Source organism: Coptis chinensis, chromosome 5 (assembly GCF_015680905.1).
Source record: "Coptis chinensis isolate HL-2020 chromosome 5, ASM1568090v1, whole genome shotgun sequence".
Taxonomy (NCBI): domain Eukaryota; kingdom Viridiplantae; phylum Streptophyta; class Magnoliopsida; order Ranunculales; family Ranunculaceae; genus Coptis; species Coptis chinensis.
The window spans coordinates 20,587,867-20,607,162 of record NC_141460.1 but is presented as its reverse complement, the minus strand read 5'-3'; positions in this window follow the sequence as shown (position 1 = coordinate 20,607,162).

Below are 19,296 nucleotides of genomic sequence, written 5' to 3'. Positions count from 1 at the left end.
AACAAGAATGAAAAATTAAAAGGGTGGGTGGGTGGAGAATGGGGATTGCCCCTTGATTCAAGCAATTGAATTCTTATCTTGAACGAGATTAAGATGGCAGCAGCCATTTTTGATAAAATTGATTTTACGATTCTAACTATCTATGCGAAACACAAATAATCAATTTACGTAAATACGTGTTTATATCAATATTCCTACTCTCAATAATGAAGTAATATCGAGAGTCGATTCGCTCCACTCTTAAACCCTCAAGACTTAAATTGAATTCAACTAATCAAACCCAAAAGGAACAATAGTGAGAGTAATGATTTGATGTGAATTTTCTATTATACCATTCCCAACAATTGAATCTAAACAAGACATAATATAAAGATTTGAACTTTATTTGTTTAAACTCAATTTGAAACTACTCATGCAATAATTGAATTAAACTAATAATGACAAATAAGTAAATCTAAGGATTTAGGCTAATAAATAAATGAAAATGAAACTAGATTATGGAGAACTAATTAACTTTATTTATCTAATAGAACAATAAGAACAAGATATGATTGAATGAATAACAACTATTTTATTTATCTAATGAATGATATTCAATGATTTAAATAACTAAGCTAAAACAAAGAATGAAACTAATTAATGGAATGAAAACTAAGTAATTAACTAATCTAGATCTAACTTTTTCTAACCCTAAACTCCATTAACATTAGCTTCCTAACCTAACTGCCATTAACAAAGAGTCAAGCTTTTGTTTTATATACTTCCATATCCAAAAATCGTGCATGGGCTTGGAGCCATGTTTTGGGCGGAAAATCGGCCCAAAACCCAATTTCTTTAGTCCAAAATGGGCTCTTCAGCTGCAGTTGGTTTCGATAGATGTTTCGTCCACTTCTGCTCCTCTGATTGGGCCAAGGCTTGGACTATTGGAAAGCTCTTTTTTCGAGCCGGTCGTTTTGACATAAGCTACTCCCAATTCAGAGATCCGAGTCCAAAGATACGGCCTTCTAAGTTCTCACGACTTGTGCACTCTTTTTCGCCTGTTGACTTTTCAGCTTTTGACCGGCTTTACAAAGGCTTTGTCTCCTTGAATCTTGGCCTTTATTCACAGAACTCCTTAGCAACCGACCTTTGCTCCTTTATCTTGCTAAAGTGGCACATTTCTGCACATAATAGACTTTGAAGCCTGAAATGCATAAAAACACATAATCAGTATTAACTCTTAATTATTACTCACATAATTGGTCTAAAAGTATGATTGTTAAGGGGTTAAAACTACAGTTTTGGGCTCTTATCATAGGACTACTTTACTTTGATTTTGTCCTATCACCATGTTTTTGCGGCACATCGGTTTTGTCTGTTAATCATTGGTACATATTTTTCCTTACTATAATATATTGGGTCGTATGTTATATTATTTTGGACTTTATGTAAATTCACTTCTACGTATATTTTGGACAGTTAGCTGATATTTTAAGACATGTTGAAAAGTTGTTTAACCTTTTCGTATTTGGTTTTCGTACTCCAATATTGTATCTATTATATCATGAGCCTAATGAATAATTGACGTTTAGGAAGGACTCGTGTTGTGAGTCACCCTATGCATTCCACAAACAATGTGCTCCAAAGTGGGATGTCACAAACCCGTAGTTGTAAGAGAAGCTTCCAAGCTCGGATATATGTTAGCGGCTACCATTTTCCTGAACATCATTCATCCTGTTCTCCACGGTATAGCTCTGTTCTCGCTATAGTTTAGGAAACAAGAGAAGACAACTGTTATACATTTGAAAATGAAGAAAATCAATAACTAAATGGCACACCATGGTTTGTAAAGTCTAGTTAAGAATCTTGTCTTGAACACGCAGATTTCGCTGTTGGTGCAGGGTGGCAGTTCCAAGTTGCATTTATAAATGATGTCTGCTACTATGTAATTGGGCTTCCTATAGCTGCGTTACTTGGTTAGTTGGTTACAGGTTCAACCTTGGGATTCAGGTAAGATCCTTAAATAACTACCATTATATTTCCAGAAATTTTCATTAAAAACTCAAAATAGATAGCCCGATTAAATTCCAATCGCGTAATGTGGGGGATCCGGGTCCGAATGTTAACAGTGTCAAGCGGATCGAAGATGTCATGTACGCTTTCATTCTGATTAGTTCCAAGGGTTCCAGTAGGTAGATTTTTCAAGGAATGTTAACAAGTTGATTTTTCACTGCTGATTAGTTCCAAGAGTTCAAGCAGATAAGTACGCCATGTATATTTTCATTGCTGATTGTTTTTATTTCGGTTTAATAAGTATGAAGTTTGAAACTTTGTTAATTGCTAGCATTCCATTTGATTTTTTTGATTGGGGTTATATAGGTTCATGATGGGAATTCTTCTTGCTGTTGATTTGGTTTCTTTGGTTGTGTGCATTTTCTAATTGTTAGCTACTGAAATGTAATGAATGATGAAATATATGAAAATGAATTGTTTTGTTATGAAAATAAGTTGTTAGCTACTGAATTGATCGATTATAACATTACAATTCTATTTCGCATTCTTTCTTTTCTTTTATTTGCAAATGAAATTTTCTACTAATCAAAAGAAAGCATCTCAAAATTGAACTTAATTTCTAGTGCTGAATTTTTGTATCTCTTGGTCCCTTGGGCATATGGTCACAACTGGTTTACAGTGACAGTGCAATTAGAGTCTTCAGAAGTTTGTTTTTCTTTTTTCAGGGTAATGTATTGGAAAAGAATTGCAGCCTGAAGTGATCGAGCGATACTTAGCTGAGTGTAGGTCCTATGAGAGCTAGGGAATTTTCTTTCATAACAAGGTAACGCTCCAAGTCCTGTTTCTTATCTTTGTATTTTGAAATTTATTTATTGTATTAACTTAATTACATTGTACTCAACCATCTAACTTCTCATAGTGATTGGTAATAAGCTTCTTCGTAAAAAAAACCCGCTCATAAAGTGATTGAAAAACTATTATTATCCCATGGATCTATTCTAGAATTGGCTTGGTATGTTAAACTGTTGCAAGGTCAAACCCACACCATTAGAATTATATGCATGTTCTGATTTTGTCATTACCAGTACCTTTAAGTTTTAACTTGTATGAGATACTTTTTCTTGGTTCTTCCACTGGTCTTTGTTATGGATGTCCGTACAGGCAAGCATTTAAACCACATACATCCATGTTATGCATGGAGTTAGCCTACTTGAACATACTCATCATTGGTGCTTACTTAGTCTTTGTTGCTCATTCACAACCAATGTCAGCTAACTCTCTCTTTGCAGACTCCCAAGTTTGAACGGGTTAGTTTCTATGAACATGAGAGTTATATCTTTTTGAATCTGCACATTTTTAGTAATTGACAATCTGTTGGTCTTGGTTCATCAAGCTTAGTGACACTGTTAAGACTATCAAGGCAATGATATGATGTTTGTGCTTGAGATCAGCTAGGCCGCTGATCTCGGAAAGGCCTTGGTTTTAGGATAGTCTTCAACACAACCTCACTGACTGCTGAATATTTGGTTGTGTGGTTCGTAACTCTTCTTTGTAGTTTAGTTAGACATATAACACTCATCTTTTACAACAGTCTTGAAGATATCATTAGTTGTTATAAGCTTCTATAGGCAAATCACTGGTTGCCGAAGGAAGTTCCACATTTGTCCTCCCAGTTGACAACACCCTTTTTGCATAAGGGCAGTCAAAAATAGACTCGATATATTATATTTCCGAGTTGCTACAGTTTTTTGTGATCTTTGCCTAACTCTAAGATTTTAGTTCCCATTTTTCGTATTGTCTAACTTCAAGATAAATTGGTATTGTCTATTCTTTGCTACTATATCTTCTAGATCACTGCAGTACTATTTTACGCTTATTGGGTTTGTGTATTTGTTTTAGATTAAGGAAATTTCTGATGGTAAGGTCACAAGAGCATAGCTATTTGTGGCTGCTTATACAAGTATGGATGGGTCTTGTGTTTTTCCTGCAGTTTTCATTTTAAAGAGAAACTAGCTCAACAAACGAGGGATGATATGTTCGGAAGTACTTCTCAGGTACTTAAAGTTGATCGAATGACTTGAACAATTCAGAAATCTACTTATAACATCACATATCTTTGCTTTGGTTCCTTTTAGAATTTATGTATATGCTTTTGGGCTTTTTGTGCTTCCTTGACCTCCATATGTGTTTGGTTTTTAAGTTATTCAATTTGAGGATGCTACTACTTCCCTCTAAAAGTAGGGTGCACCTTAAACCCATTCAAGTAGAAACAAGCAGCTAGCCCATACATAGTTTAAAGGTTTCATATCTTTAATTTGCAGACTCTCAAGTTTGAACGAGAAAGTTTCTACGAACATGAGAATTATATCATCTTGAATCTGTACATGCATTTTTTTTTCTTGAGTCCTTCATATGATAGTGTTAAACCCGCTTTCACGGTAACTTTTACATGATGGTTTGAATGGTAAATAGCCTACTAGATACTTAAACCTTGATGTTTTCAATAGTGCCTTTTGTGTTAATTATTTGACTTTAGTCTTTAATATATGAATGCTATTATTAGGTATCTGGCTATAGTAACTTCCAAGTTCATTCCGACGAATCGAAGTCTACTCTTGCTCTGTGTGGAGTGGTGCTGCAATGATAATGCTCCTGCCGTGTTGTTTGCCTCTATTTGTTCCATCTCTAGAAAATTCTCGAAGCTCTTTACATACCCACATGAAAGGTTGTGCGACTCAATGAAAGAACAAATTGCGTAAAAGTGATGAAGATAGGAATTTCAAAGCACAAATTGTTTTTTCCATTATGTTTTTGTTATTATGCCATGTGTACTTTAAAAACCTAGTTATTTATTGGCAATAACATTGTAAATTTTGGAAAACCAATGTATAATATATCAATTTTTGAAATTTGTTGTTTTAGTATGTTGCTTGTATAATTGATTTTATGATCTGAGAATTAAGTAGTATTTAGTAGCGGTGTAGGGGGAAAATAGGTTCTACCAAAAAATTAATTATTAAAAAAAATAATTTAGACAAATACAATGGGGAATAGTGTCGTTAATTGACTTCCCAAAAGTAATATATCACGGAAATGTGTGTCCTAAATTTGGGATGTAAATTTACGACGGATGGGTACGTTCTAGATTTGAAAATATGAAGTTGCAGTACAAAGGAGATTTGCAACGGTTTTGAATTTCTTATAATTAACGATGGCGTTAAATGTCTCACACCCGTCGCATTTCTAATTCAATTTACCATACGATTTTCCGTCGTTAATATTAACGATAGTGCGATTCGCGACGAACTTTGGGACACCAATTTCCATCGTAAATCTCAATTTAGGACGGCAATTACCATCGTTTTTGGCTTTTTCTGGTGTAGTGAGAATTCTTGTTCTCCATCCTAGTTACAATAGAACTTAATATTATTGTAGAAAAATTCAGTAAGCTTCGGTGAATACGAGTCGTCTTCACTTACCAAAAGATGCCTCCATCCGAACTGCATGATCTTCTCGTGGAACCAATGTCAATAAGACTCGCTCCCCAACAAGTGTTCGAAAGACTGCTCCGGTATTACTATAGGAGAAGTCATCACAAAACTACTCTCTAGAACAGCTGCAACTATCCCGGAACAACCCTCGGAAAACTTTAAATTTTTAGTGCCCACAGGGGTCAGGGCGTAGGTGCGCTTAAGGTATGCCTGGGATGGGCGCGGGTGCACTCTGTTGAGTTTTGAATTCCAGGCACTTGGGCGCAGGGTGCGCTCACTTTTAGCCTGGGATGGGCGCGGGGTGCGCTCGGGATGAAAACTAGAATTCCAGTGTTTTGGGCGGTGGCTTTCGGGTTTTATCTTTGGAGAGGGCGTCACGCCAGGGTAGAATTCCTCGACGATCTTTGAGGGGTGCGGTGGCGCTCCACTGGAGCCTTGAGTGCGCTTCGAGGAGCCTAATGAGGCCGGTCGAAAGGAAAAATAAGGTAAAGTGGGAATGAAATGTGAGAGATGAATGTGAGATGTAGTTGGGATTGTGAGTGTAGAATGAATGCAGTTTTTATAGGATTTAATTTGCTGATATGAATCGGGAAGTTACCAAAAAAATTTAAGGCAATTGTCGAAAATAATAAAATTTCCAAAACCGAAAACGGAAACAACCCATATTCTCTATTCCAAAACAAACCTAATATCTTTTAGGTTGAATTTAGGTTAGATACTGCCTAATTTATCGAGATTTCATCCTAACACAATATCTATTTATAGCGATGCTCATATCGGCAATATTCTCAACCCTCACTCCAAAACAACTTCTGAAAATAGATGATCATATAACGAATTATGCTAGGCTAAATAATACCACCCCCAAACAATTCGGGAAGGTGGGATTAATGATAAGAACAACGCATAATTCGAAATTAACCAATTTATATTAAAATTGAATTCCAAATAACATACGACAAATAAATTCAAATTTAATTACTAAACTAATCTTTTTACATCCGTACTAAATAAAAACAAATACAATAAAACCAATCAACTCATTAGATCCCTAAACCACTCGCTGCTAGTAGTGGAATGCGCTCTAGAAGCATATGGCCTTTGGGCTTCCGATGGGCCAGAGTCATCCGTCTTGCGGCGACGATGCTCGTGCCTCACAGACTGCTCCTCCGAAGAAGAACCCCCTTAGGGTGGGAAGCATGCAAGCATGTCGTCTCGGAACTGGTGCTGAGCTTCCATCTCGGCCCTTGTCTGTTCCCACCGCTCATCCTCACGCCGGGCATGAGTCTCGAAGTTATGATGCATGGTAGCCTGCCGAGTTCGGAGGTCATCACAAATAGTATTGAGAGAACGCATGCCACAGTGAATCACAGCCATGCGTTCTGCATCTGACCTACACCTCTCCAAGGCATCGGCATCAAAACATGTCGTGTCATCCTCATCCTCCGAGTCAGTCTCCTCGACTACCCTCTCTTCAGGCAACCTCTAAACTCTCTGGATACACTCCGTATAAATATGATAATTTCGGTGCTCCTTCAGGTAAATCCTATCAAACCTCGGAGTCGCTCTCAAGGTTATCATGATCTTCGTTATCAAAACAGGGAGAGGTGCAATACTCTTTCCAACTCCCATAATCATGTTATGCAAAAACTCCAAAATACATAACTCATACTTCTGCTCCTGGAGTATCCATAAAACGTGAAGGCAGTTCAGACCGATATCGCTGACTTTCTCCTTCCTTATGACATTCCTACCAATCCACTGAGCTACAGCCAGCTGGTTGATTCGGAGAGACGACTGGCGAACACAATGCGAGCTCGCATTGTAGTTCCCTTCCACAACAGTCGCATTCATCAAAGGTTCTACAGCAGTAAACTGAGAATCTTGTAATGTGGCATCGAGATGGTGTCTAGGTGGAATGCCTAAAATCTCAGCCGACAACCCAGTTGTAACCTCTCTCTTCCTCCCAGCCACCTTAATAAAAATTCGATCCCCATTCAACTCCCTCGTCCTATAAAACTCTCGGACCAAATCTTCGTGGTAAAAATCATCTGTCGAGTACCACAAACCACTCTAGTCTCTCCTAACCATCTCGTCACCATAAAACGGCGCGAAGTGGTCGGCAGTAAAAGCGTGCTCCGGCAATATCCGACGTCTTTGAGCCATTAGAGTTTTTATATGATGTGTGGGTTTGAATAAGGTAGGGGACTTGTTCTGAAACACCCTAACTAAAAATAATGGTAGGAGGCACGGTGGTAGTGGTGGCAGTCAAAATTTTTGAATTTTTGGTGGTGTTTGGTTATTTAAGTTGGTGGAGGTGGTGGTGGTTGTAGTTAGGAGGAGATTTGGGGTGGGTTTTAACTTTGGGTGTGGGTGTATTTAGGTTTCTTATTATTTTTTTTTTAGGTTAGGTGTTTGAAGGTTTGTTGTTTGTTAATGGCGGTTTGGAGAAGATGAAATCGCGACTGTTGGTGGAAGGAAAGAGACGCACGTGCGCTACATGTGCGCTCGAGGTTGGGCCCAAGCCCACTTGATTTTCCGATTTTTGTTTTTCAATATTTCACGCAACTTCAAACTTAATTTGTCGCTTCGTTACCAGGCTGTTTTTTGTGAATGAGGTATGGAAATGATCAGGAGAGAATTTCCAATCTAATGATCCATAAAAGGCTCTAGTCCGACCGTAGGTAACATGTAAGAAGATGGAAAATGCCTCGGAGTGCATGTATGACGTAAGTTATGCGAACGAATGAAATCTAATTTCATAGATAATGACAACCCGGATCGAAATACGATTAAACGACCTAAACAACACCAATGGACAATTGAACAATCCAGGATGGAACCTGGACACCCACCCCACCCCCAAACAAATTTTAGACAACGAGTTTAGAAAAATTTGTTTTAAAAAGTGGGTCTTTTAAAGTCAGATTCCCGAGACTTCTTAACTTACTATCTTTGTGATTTTAACAATTTTTTATTTTTTATTTTTTATGAATAAAATTTTAATATAAGAAAAATAAGAAGGCAATAAATGCATAATTCACATCATAGAGGAACATGACTTAAAAACCGAGAAAACATGCAAGAGTGGAAAAGGTGAATTATGTTAATCGTGGACTTAGGATCCAGTACTTACAGCCACACACTCCATAGGGAGGGTCCGGTTACCTGAGTGGTGCACTTACCAATATATGGAAATGAAAGGAAGTACACCAATGAAAAAGGTCAGTCCTCATAGACAGGGTCCTGTAAAAGGACTTCCTCTACATCAGGGGACAATAGCTCATGAAAATGTTTCAACCGTTGGCCATTAACTTGAAAGGTATTGTTATCCTTGGGATTTACCAAGGTGATTGCCCCATAAGGGGTGACTTCAAGAACTTAAAAAGGACCGCACCAACGGGTTTTAATTTCCACGAAAAATATGTAGACGGGAATTGTACAGTAAGACCTTTTTACCTACCACAAACTCTTTGCGCAAGATTTGCTTATCATGAACACGTTTCATGTTAGTTTTATAATCCTTTGCGAGATCATAAGAGTCGCTATGGATTTCTTCAAGCTCATTCAATTGCAACTTACGCTTGACACCCGCCTCATCAAAATTGAAGTTAAGGCTTTTTATAGCCCACATAGCATGGTGCTCCAATTCAATGGGCAAATGACAAGGCTTCCCAAATACAAGTCTAAAGGGAGACATACCTATAGGAGTTTTGAAAGCAGTCCTATACGCCCATAAGGCATCAGATAGACGCTTCGACCAGTCTTTCCTATCAGGATTTACAGTTGTTTCCAAGATCTTTTTGATTTCCCTATTAGAAACTTCTACTTGTTCGCTAGTTTGTGGATGATATGGAGTTGCTACCTTATGTGTAACTCCATACTTGTTTACTAGTGATGCAATAACTCTGTTGCAAAAATGTGTTCCTCCATCACTAATGATGGCCTTGGGAATGCTAAATCGACAGAAAATATACTCTTTTACGAAAAATACAACTGTCTTATGGTCATTGCTATGGCAAGCCATGGCCTCTATCCATTTAGACACGTAGTCCACGGCAACTAGAATATAAATGAAACCGTGGGAAACTGGAAAGGGACCCATGAAATCAATGCCCCATACGTCAAAAATTTCTACCACCATGATTGGATTCAATGGCATCATATTACGCTTCGTGATTCGCCCAAGTTGTTGGCAACGAATGCACGCCTTGCAATGCACTTGGGCATCTTTAAAGAGAGTATGTCAATAAAACCCACATTGTAGAATTTTAGCAGCTGTTTTCATACCACTGAAATGGCCACCACACTCTTTTTCATGGAAGAATGAGAGTATCTCATTATGTACCCACTGGGGAATACAACGACGAATAATCTGATCCGCACAATACTTAAAAAGGTAGGGATCATCCCAGTAGTATAGCTTAACTCTGGTCAAAAACTTCTTACGTTCATTTCTTGACCACTCATAAGGAATAATATCGACACTAAATAATTCACGATGTCGAAGATACCATGGTGCAGAAAATATAGCATACGATGCTCATCCGAAAAGAGTTCGGTATGGAGTCGGAATCACTATCATCGTCATTTGTAAGTCTAGATAAGTGGTCGGCAACTACGTTTTCGACCCCTCGTTTGTCCTTTATTTCTAATGTGAATTCTTGCAGGAGAAGAATCCATCGGATCAACCTCTGCTTAGCATCCTTCTTTATGAAAGGTACCTAAAGCTGCATGGTCCGTGTAAACTAGAGTCTTAGAACCAACCAAATAAGGACGAAACTTATCTAAAGCATAAACGACAGCTAAGAATTCTTTTTCAGTAGTTGTATAATTCCTTTGAGCATAATTTAGAGTTTTACTAGCATAATAAATAACGGTGGATTTATTATCTAGTTTCTGTCCCAAGACAGCACCAACTGCATAATCACTAGCATCACACATGAGTTCGAAAGGTTTAAACCAATTGGGAGGTTGTATAATGGGTGCAGAAGTTAAGGCAGCTTCAAAGTTTTAAAAGCCTGTTTATAGTTAAAATTAAAATCAAAGATGGCCTCCTTTAAAAGCAGACTAGTTAAGGGTCTAGCTATTTTCAAAAAATCTTTGATGAAACGCCTATAAAAACCTGCATGACCTAGAAAGGCTCTAATATCACGGACAATCCATGGTACAGGTAGAGTTGCTATCTTATCTAGTTTGGCCTTATCTACTTCGATGTCATCACTAGATACGATGTGACCTAGTACTATGCCTTTTTTCACCATGAAGTGACATTTTCCCAATTTAAAATAAGACTCTTCTCTTCACATCGCATTAAAACTTTAGAAAGGTTAGACAAGCATTCAGTGAAAGAGTCTCCATAGATGGAAAAATCGTCCATGAACACTTCCATGAAACGTTCTACCATGTCACTAAATATATGAAGCATACACCGCTGGAAGGTACCAGGAGCATTACAAAGGCCAAAAGGCATTCGTTTATAGGCATATGTTCCAAAAGGACATGGGAAGGTAGTCTTTTCTTGGTCATCAATATCAATAATAATTTGGAAATAGCCAGAGTAGCCATCCAAAAAGCAATAAAAAGCATGACCAGCTAGAGGTTCAAGCATCTGATCTATAAAGGGTAAAGGAAAATGATCCTTTCGTGTCATGGCATTTAAGCATCTGTAATCAATACAGATCCTCCATTTCATAGGACCATGCGTGGCAACATATTCACCCTTGGCATTACGTACCATGGTAATCCCTGATTTCTTTAGAACTACATGAATGGGACTGACCCATTCGCTATCAGAGATTGGGTATATGATACCCACATCAAGTAACCATAAGACTTCTTCCCTGACCACTTTTTTCATGGCAGGGTTTAAGCGACGCTGAGGTTCTTAGGAAGTCTTTGCGTTATCCTCTAAATGGATACGATGAGTGCACACATTAAGGTCAATTCCCTTAATGTCGGCTAGGGACCAACCAATCGCAGAACGATGTTCCCTAATCACCCTGATCAATCGTGTCTCTTCCTCCTTAGATAACAGAGAAGATATAATTACCGGATGACTACCATCCAGATCAAGTTGAACATACTTTAACTCTGTAGGAAGAGGTTTAAGCACTGTGGTGGGAGGAATATCGATAAATGCTTGTGGAGGGTCCTCATCTTGAGTAATGAATATTTGCTTAGGCAGCAGGTCTTCAAACTCTGTATATGGAGCAACCGAAGGGTCTACGATTTGTGTAAACTCGAAGATGGTGTTGACTTCCTCTATGTAGGAGTCATCAATAAAATCTGAACTTCCAAAAGAAAGGAATTTATGAATATGGTTTTCTGGAAACGTGTTATTAAAAAATCTTGAGCTAAGCTCTCGGTCATGCTAACCTCTCCATCTATAGACGAATCTAGTAACTGTTTCATTAGTTTAAAAACATTTATCTCAACCGAAAGATGGCCAAAAGACAAGGACATCGACCCATCGCGGCAGTTTATAAACGCGTTGGCAGTCGCCAAGAAGGGACGCCCTAAAATAATCGGAACAGAGTCGTTAGCGACTTCTGTATCGAGGATAACAAAATTAGTAGGATAGTAGAAATCCTGGACCTTAACAAACACATTTTCAACCACACTCTTAGGGTACTTAATTGATCGATCCGTTAATTGCAACGTCATTTTAGTAGGTTACATCTCTTGTAGATCTATTTGTTTGTATAGATAATACGGGAGTAAGTTAACACTCGCCCCCAGGTCTAGTAAAGCGGTCATCGTGTGGGAATCTCCTAAGGTGCATTGTATAGTAGGACGACCAGGGTCTTTGTACTTAACGATTCCATTGTGTTCCGTTAAAGTTGGAAATTGTTCAGTTAAAAAGGCGTCTTTAGGAATATTTGTCTTACGCCTAGTAGTGCACAACTCTTTAAAAAACTTAGCATGGTGAGGTAATTTTTTATCGCTTCAACAAAAGGAAGGTTTATCGTTAGATTTTTGAAAACTTTCCTAATCTCATCGAAATTTGTATCCTTAGTTAACATTGCTAATCTCTGGGGAAACGGTGGTTTCTCTCTATATTTAGCATAATGATCAACAGGATGTTTAACCTTGTCTTTTTGTTTCTTAGGTTGTGGTTTAACTGGTACCTCTACAGGGGTAGGCTCTTCAGTTTCTATTACGGTATCTAGTACAATCTGCGGTGTAGGGACAACTGGTGGGGTAACTATAGGCATAATTACTTTGTTATCAACCACTCTCCCAGAACGGAGAGTGGAGATGGCATTTAGCTCACCTACGTTTTCATTTCCCGTACTAGTATTACCATTTACCTCGAAGGCGGTATTTGTTGTTTTAGGATTAGCTATTGCTTGTCCTGGAAACACACCTTTGGGTTGCACTTTCTCTTGAGCTAATTGTTGTAAGGAAAGTTAGATGGCTTGTAAAATCTGTTGTTAAGATTGCATAAAGGTATCGAAACGATCCGGTTGTGGAAGACTGTTAGCTTCAGGTTGTGTGACAGGAACTATGTCACGTTGATTATTAATGGGTGGATTTTGATAGTTATTATTTACCGGAACGATACCTCTATTAGCATTATAATTATTATTGTTATAATTATTATAATTACCCTGACCTTGTGCTTGACCTTGTCGTGGTTGCGCTTGGTTGTTATAATTATAATTACCCTGACCTTGTCCTTGTCGTGGTTGAGCTTGGTTATAATTGTTTGCTTGCCTAACATTTTGATTATTAAACCCTGGAGGTGTTACTTCTTGATTATTTCTCCAACTGAAGTTGGGATGTTGTCTCCAAGGGACATTAGGAATAGGAAAACTATTAATCGGGCAAATATTATCTTGTTGTAACTGTTGTTGCTCATAAGCGAAAGGACAATAGGAGTCGCGATGCTCTGGACTCAAACAGAAATTACATGGATTGGAGTTGACATTCATGATGGGAATAGGCGTTTGTTGAACAGAAATAGCCTCTACCTTTTTAGTTAAAGATTCGGTTAAATTTTTAAGTTCCGGATCGGGTTTCATCTCAAACATACCGGTGGCCTTTTGACCAGCCTCTTTTTGTGTGTGAGATGTGGTATATGGATGATGTAGATAGATGATGGTCGTTGAACAAAAAGAAGTGTATCAAAACCTAATTATCCCTCAATAAGTAAAGGATGAGTAGGGTATCATTCCACTTTTAAGTGTATGTTTATATGAAGGACAGGACTGGAAAGGGGGTTTGAGGGATTAAAAACTATGATTATAGAGATTTTAGATTCTAATGCTAAACTAAACTAAACTAACTAAACTTATACTAAAGCTAAGAATTGGAAATAGGGAGAGAATATGAGAGAGATAGATTCAAGAGATTCAAATCCACCAATGATTTTGATTCAATGACTTTTTGCTTCATGTTGTTCTCCAAGTAGACTACAATCAAGCAATCGAAATGAGTGCCGATGCCTTTTTGGTGAAACATCGTTAAACAATTAACTCTACTTAAGGTTGTTTCTATGTTCATGTTACTAGTATCTTCTTTCCTTTTATGTGAGCTTGGGCAGCTATTCAATGAATCACCATCTAAGGCAAACACAAGGAATACTTCCCTTACTCTAAAACACTACACAATTAGAAGAAAAGTAGAGAACAATAGTATAATATTCAATTACAATAAATAAAACTCTATTCTAGTATTATATTCAATTGCAATAAATAAAAGCATGTTACTAGCAAATATTCAATTGCAATAAATAAAACCCTAAACTAGCATGATATTCAATTGTAATAAATAAAAACCTTAATCTATACTTCCATCCCCTGGTGTGGGCAATGGAACTAATAACTAAAAACATAAAGAACTAACCTGATTGAAGAACACCATAAACCGTAAGAATCATTAAACCTTAAGCACCGGCTTTCATCTCCTCCCTTGAAGGAGAAGATTAGCCTTCCATATAGAAGGAAGAACACGAAGAACTAAAAGAAGAAGAGTCAAGAACATAAGACTAGAAAGACAAATTTATTAAGACTCACTAGTTAAAACCGATCTTTTATTATTAATCTCTCTCCTCAAGTTAAAGGAGACAAGAATATAAGTGAATTGGCCCCTTACATGAGGCACTTAGGTCCTCTATTTATAGGGGTTACAATGAGCTCTAGAAGCATTCCAAACCGTCATTTGTTTCCTAATACAAATAGACTTCTTTCAGAGTCCAACTTCATCTCCAAAACTGAGAAGGAATTGGCTACAGTGTCGATTCATGCGTCTGGACTCATTATCCATGCATCTCATACTCAAGAAATGCGTCTGGACTCACGATCTATGCGTCCCAGACGCGAGCATTGAGTCCAGACTCATGATCCATGAGTCTCAGACTCAGAAGTCTATTTTCCCTCTTTTGCTCCATCCTTCTATCCTCTTTTGCGGGCTTTGGTCCAAGCAACGAATCCTTTGGCCTTGGGCTTCCAAATAGGCTTTAAAATAGGTCCAAGTCACATCTTTAATAGCTCTAATTCCTTGGCCTTCTCCATGATTGTCCACGGGCTTCCCATGTGATCCTTAATGCTCCGAATTGCTCCATTTTACCCCTTTTCTCTAATATTCTACAAAACTCTCTTTTTTCACCTGTAGAATCTTAAAACACAACTTATAAACACTATTAGTCCACTAAGATGGCTAAACAAGAGGCATAATCGAGGGTTAAATAGCACTTTTTGAGCACTTATCACCTTTACTGTTGTAGAAGAACTAGTGTTGAGGGAGATATCGTCACTACCCCCCAGTTATTATTACGATTAGTCTGATCTTCTAAAAATTTATAAGCCTCTGAGTCTCCTTTACTTAAAAAACTACCCCATTCATTATGTCAAGGACTTCTTTATGGTGGTGTGGAAGTCCCTTGAAAAAGGCAGAACTAACGTGTCTTTCGCGAGGTTATGATGTGGACACTCTATAAGTAGATCGGTGAAACGATTCCAAGCCTCTGAAAATGATTCATGAGGATTCTGTCGAAAGAAATGAATCTTGGAAAGCATTTCATCGGTCTTCAGTGGTGGGTAAAAATATTCCATGAATAGTTGAACAAGTTTAGCCCACGAGTCCACATAATTAGGCACTTGGGCAGTTAACCAAGACGATGCCTTATCGGCTAAGGTGAAGGGAAATATCCTCAGTTTAATTTGTTTAGCACCAACCGTAGGATGGTGGAATGTAGTAAGGACTTGGTCAATCCTACGCATGTGCTGATAAGGTTTTTCATGGTCTAACCCATGAAAAACGGATAACAAATTAAATATATTTGGGGGAATTCGGAAATCCCCCACTGGGTCTGATAGAACGATGCAAGATTTAGGGCTATCGTTCAAGGCTTTGTAAAAGTCAGAGAGAGGAGACTCTCTTTCTTCAGCCATTACATCAGGTGGTGTGTGTGGCATGCTAGCTAGAGGTGTAGTGAGTGGTATATTAGAAAGACTTGTTTGTTGCCATTGTCAGTTAATTACGTTAGGCATTTTTCTTCGGCCTGACCTTAATCTCATGCAAGGCAAAGACCAATCTTAATGAAACACAACAACACTCCAAACAATCCTGATATGCTAGTATGAACCTCTAACAGAAGATGCAAGGTGTGGAAGAAAAGAGTACCTGGAAGCCTCCTTGCTTCGCTTATGAATAGCGTCTTGTTTACGCGTGCTCAGTGTATATAACAAGTTAGAACACTGAAAACTTTGAAGAAATGGAAGTTCGAAACAAACCTGCGGGAAATCGGCAGTTTAGGAGAGGCGTGCGCCTGAATATGCCTAGATAGGGCAGTCGCGCGCTCAAGCAAAAGTTAGGATTCCAGGCGTGTGAGCGTAGGTGGCCCTCCAAATTGGCCTTGGTAGGGCGCAGGTTGCGCTCAGGCAAAAGTTGGAATTCCAGGCGTGTAAGCGCAAGTGGTGCTCCAAGTTGGCCTTGGTAGGGCGCAGGTGGCGCTCAGCCAAAAGGTGGAGTTCCAGGCGTTTGGGCGCAAGGTTCGCTCCACTTTGGCTTGCCCAGGGCGTAGGTCGCGCTCTGAGTAATTTTTCGTGGAAACTTGCAAAGCTGAAATAGACCACCACAGTGAGAATCCAAACAAGGGTGGGTGGGTTATGGGACTTTGAAAAACTATCAATTCTAAAAAAACAATACTAAAGAGTACTAAGATGGCAACGGCGCCATTTGATAAACATAAAAAGATAGTTTTACTCACAAATAAAGCTATGAAACTCTAAACACAAGTAAAACTATAAACTAAACTAAACTTATCAAAGATATTTGTTTTCTACTCTCGAATCTATTAACGTAGGGTTGGAATAGAAGATTCGTTCCACTCCTAGTCCTTTAGCATTCAAGTTTTCTACAATTGACGAGTCTATCCAAAGTCTAATAAGAGTAATGATGAAATTTATACTACGATGTAAATTCAAATAACAAATTACGAATAAGCGAAATGACAGGATGTCAAGGATTTGAATCTAGATAAAGAATTAAGGGAATTGAATCTACCTTAACTCGACTTAATCAACTAACAAAGACTCGTCGTGATCCAAATTGCAATGCTTCGCATATCAAAATGGTAGTTCTAATCCCTAATTATACATGGCATCTCTACCAATTAATAACTAGCATGTGAGGTCATCCACCCATTCTCATGGCGAATCAACGACCTTCTAGAGTGGAATAAACTCTCACGACAATTTCTAAGTTAACAAAGATCAAGTTTCATCAAGGCTTCTTCAACCCCTCTAATGGAGGTTTAGCCTTGATTCATCAAGCTATCATTTCCCATTGAACAATACTTCAAATCTAATTAATAACTAAGAATTGAATAACAACAAGAATTGAAATTAGATCTACAAATTTAAATGACAAAATCAAAATGAACAAGAATAAACTATTTTATTTATCTAATCAATGAAGAACAATGATTCAAAGAATTAATCTAAAACAAGGAATGAAACTAATTAATTTAACTAATTGAATTCAAAAACTAGATCTACAAGCTATTTTAATGGCTACTTTCTATACTAAGCTATCTAACTATGTATTTCTTAAGAGCTAAGTCTTTTTTTATGTAAAGGAGGAGACCAGATCCACAATTTCGTGCATGGGCTGAGGTCTCATGTTTTGGGCCGGAAAATCGAGCCCAAAGCCCAATTTCTTCAGTCCACAGAGCCCGTCTCAACTGGCTTTGACTTCAGTAGACTTTTCGTCCATTTTTGCTCCTCTGATTGGGTCAAGTCTTGGACCATTGGAAATCTCTTTCCGAGCTGGTCGTTTCGACGTAAGGTAGGCCCAAATCCGAGGCTTGAGTCTAAAGATATGGTCTTCGGAAGTTTTGCTGACTTGTGCACTATTTCTGCCTGTGTTGACTTTTCATCTTTTGATCGGGCTTCATAAAGGCTTTGTCTCCTTGAATCTTGGCCTTTATCACAGAACTTCTTAGTAACCAACCTTTTGCTCCTTTATATCGCCAAAGTGGTACATTTCTACATATAATTGAGTTCCATGCCTAAAATACATAAAAGCACGTAATTAGCATTAACTCTTATTTATTACTCGCATAATTGGTCTAAAAGTAGTATTATTAAGTGGTTAAAACTACAGTTTTGGGCTCTTACCAGCTTCCAAATTGTGATACATTATTTTAGCCCTTTGGCTTTATGAATCCATATGATTTTGAATTTTTGGGAGTTCCAACCTTACTTTTGTTTCTTTTTGTTTTTTTCTCTGATATCATCTCCTTTTGATTTTGAACTTTTGGGAGGTTCGATTTTTGACTCCTATGAATTTTTTGGAGTTTTGGTTTTTGATGGGTCTTTCTTTTCTTCTCTTTCTTTTTCTTTTCTTTTCGAAGCAAATAATTGTTCTATTTTTGTACAAGGTCTTCTCTTCTCTTTTTCTGATATCCAACCAGTTCTCAACTTGTTAGCTAGGTAAGCTTTTTATTGTATGTTAGTTGTAACGGGTTAGGAATTTTTGGTGAAAAATAAAAAGGCTTTTAGAAGGCTCAAGAGGGGTAACTAAAGGAAAAACTATCTTTTTAGGTTTTTAACATTTATTTGGCTATATTGATCTAAAAAAGGCCTAAATTCTCTCTTTGGATATGGCGTGGTGATCAAGCAAGTGATAGGGTTATATACTAAAAGCATTACTTTTGTATTGACTCTAATTCTTTATATTTTGAATGAGAATCATATGGGAAAATATTATGTATATTATATTTGTTATTAGTTATATGCATGTGTTTAATACTTTATGTTGTAGATGATATGGTGTGTGTTGACACACAGAAGATCATATCGTCAATACCTTATAAAGTGTAAGTAAACGTTCACAACCTAAATGGATTTGGACAAACCATTGGTATAGTTGTAGTATAATCTGGTATTAGTCTATCTTGATTATAGGATTACACTAGTACACTTTGTGTGTATTGAACAGGACCAAGTGAGGTTGTTTCTCTTTATACTGACTATATAAGAGAACAAACACCTCTGTTATTATGGATGCTTGTATTCTTAATCCGGATATAATAACGGGAACTTACGTGCATTGTACATTGCTTTAAATCATCAATGAGTGGGATTCATTTGTGAATCAACAAACTCGATGGATTGGGTAATGACATTGTATGTAAGGTGTGTTGTTGATTATAGAAGGAATCCGTGTCCCACAAGAAGTCAGGTTGATGATGTCCCCTTGAGGAGCTTATAAGGATTGTCATGTAAACCATGCAGGTGGATTTAATCCGACATGACAATGAGGTTGAGTGGTACTACTCAAGAACATAAGAAGTTGATTAATG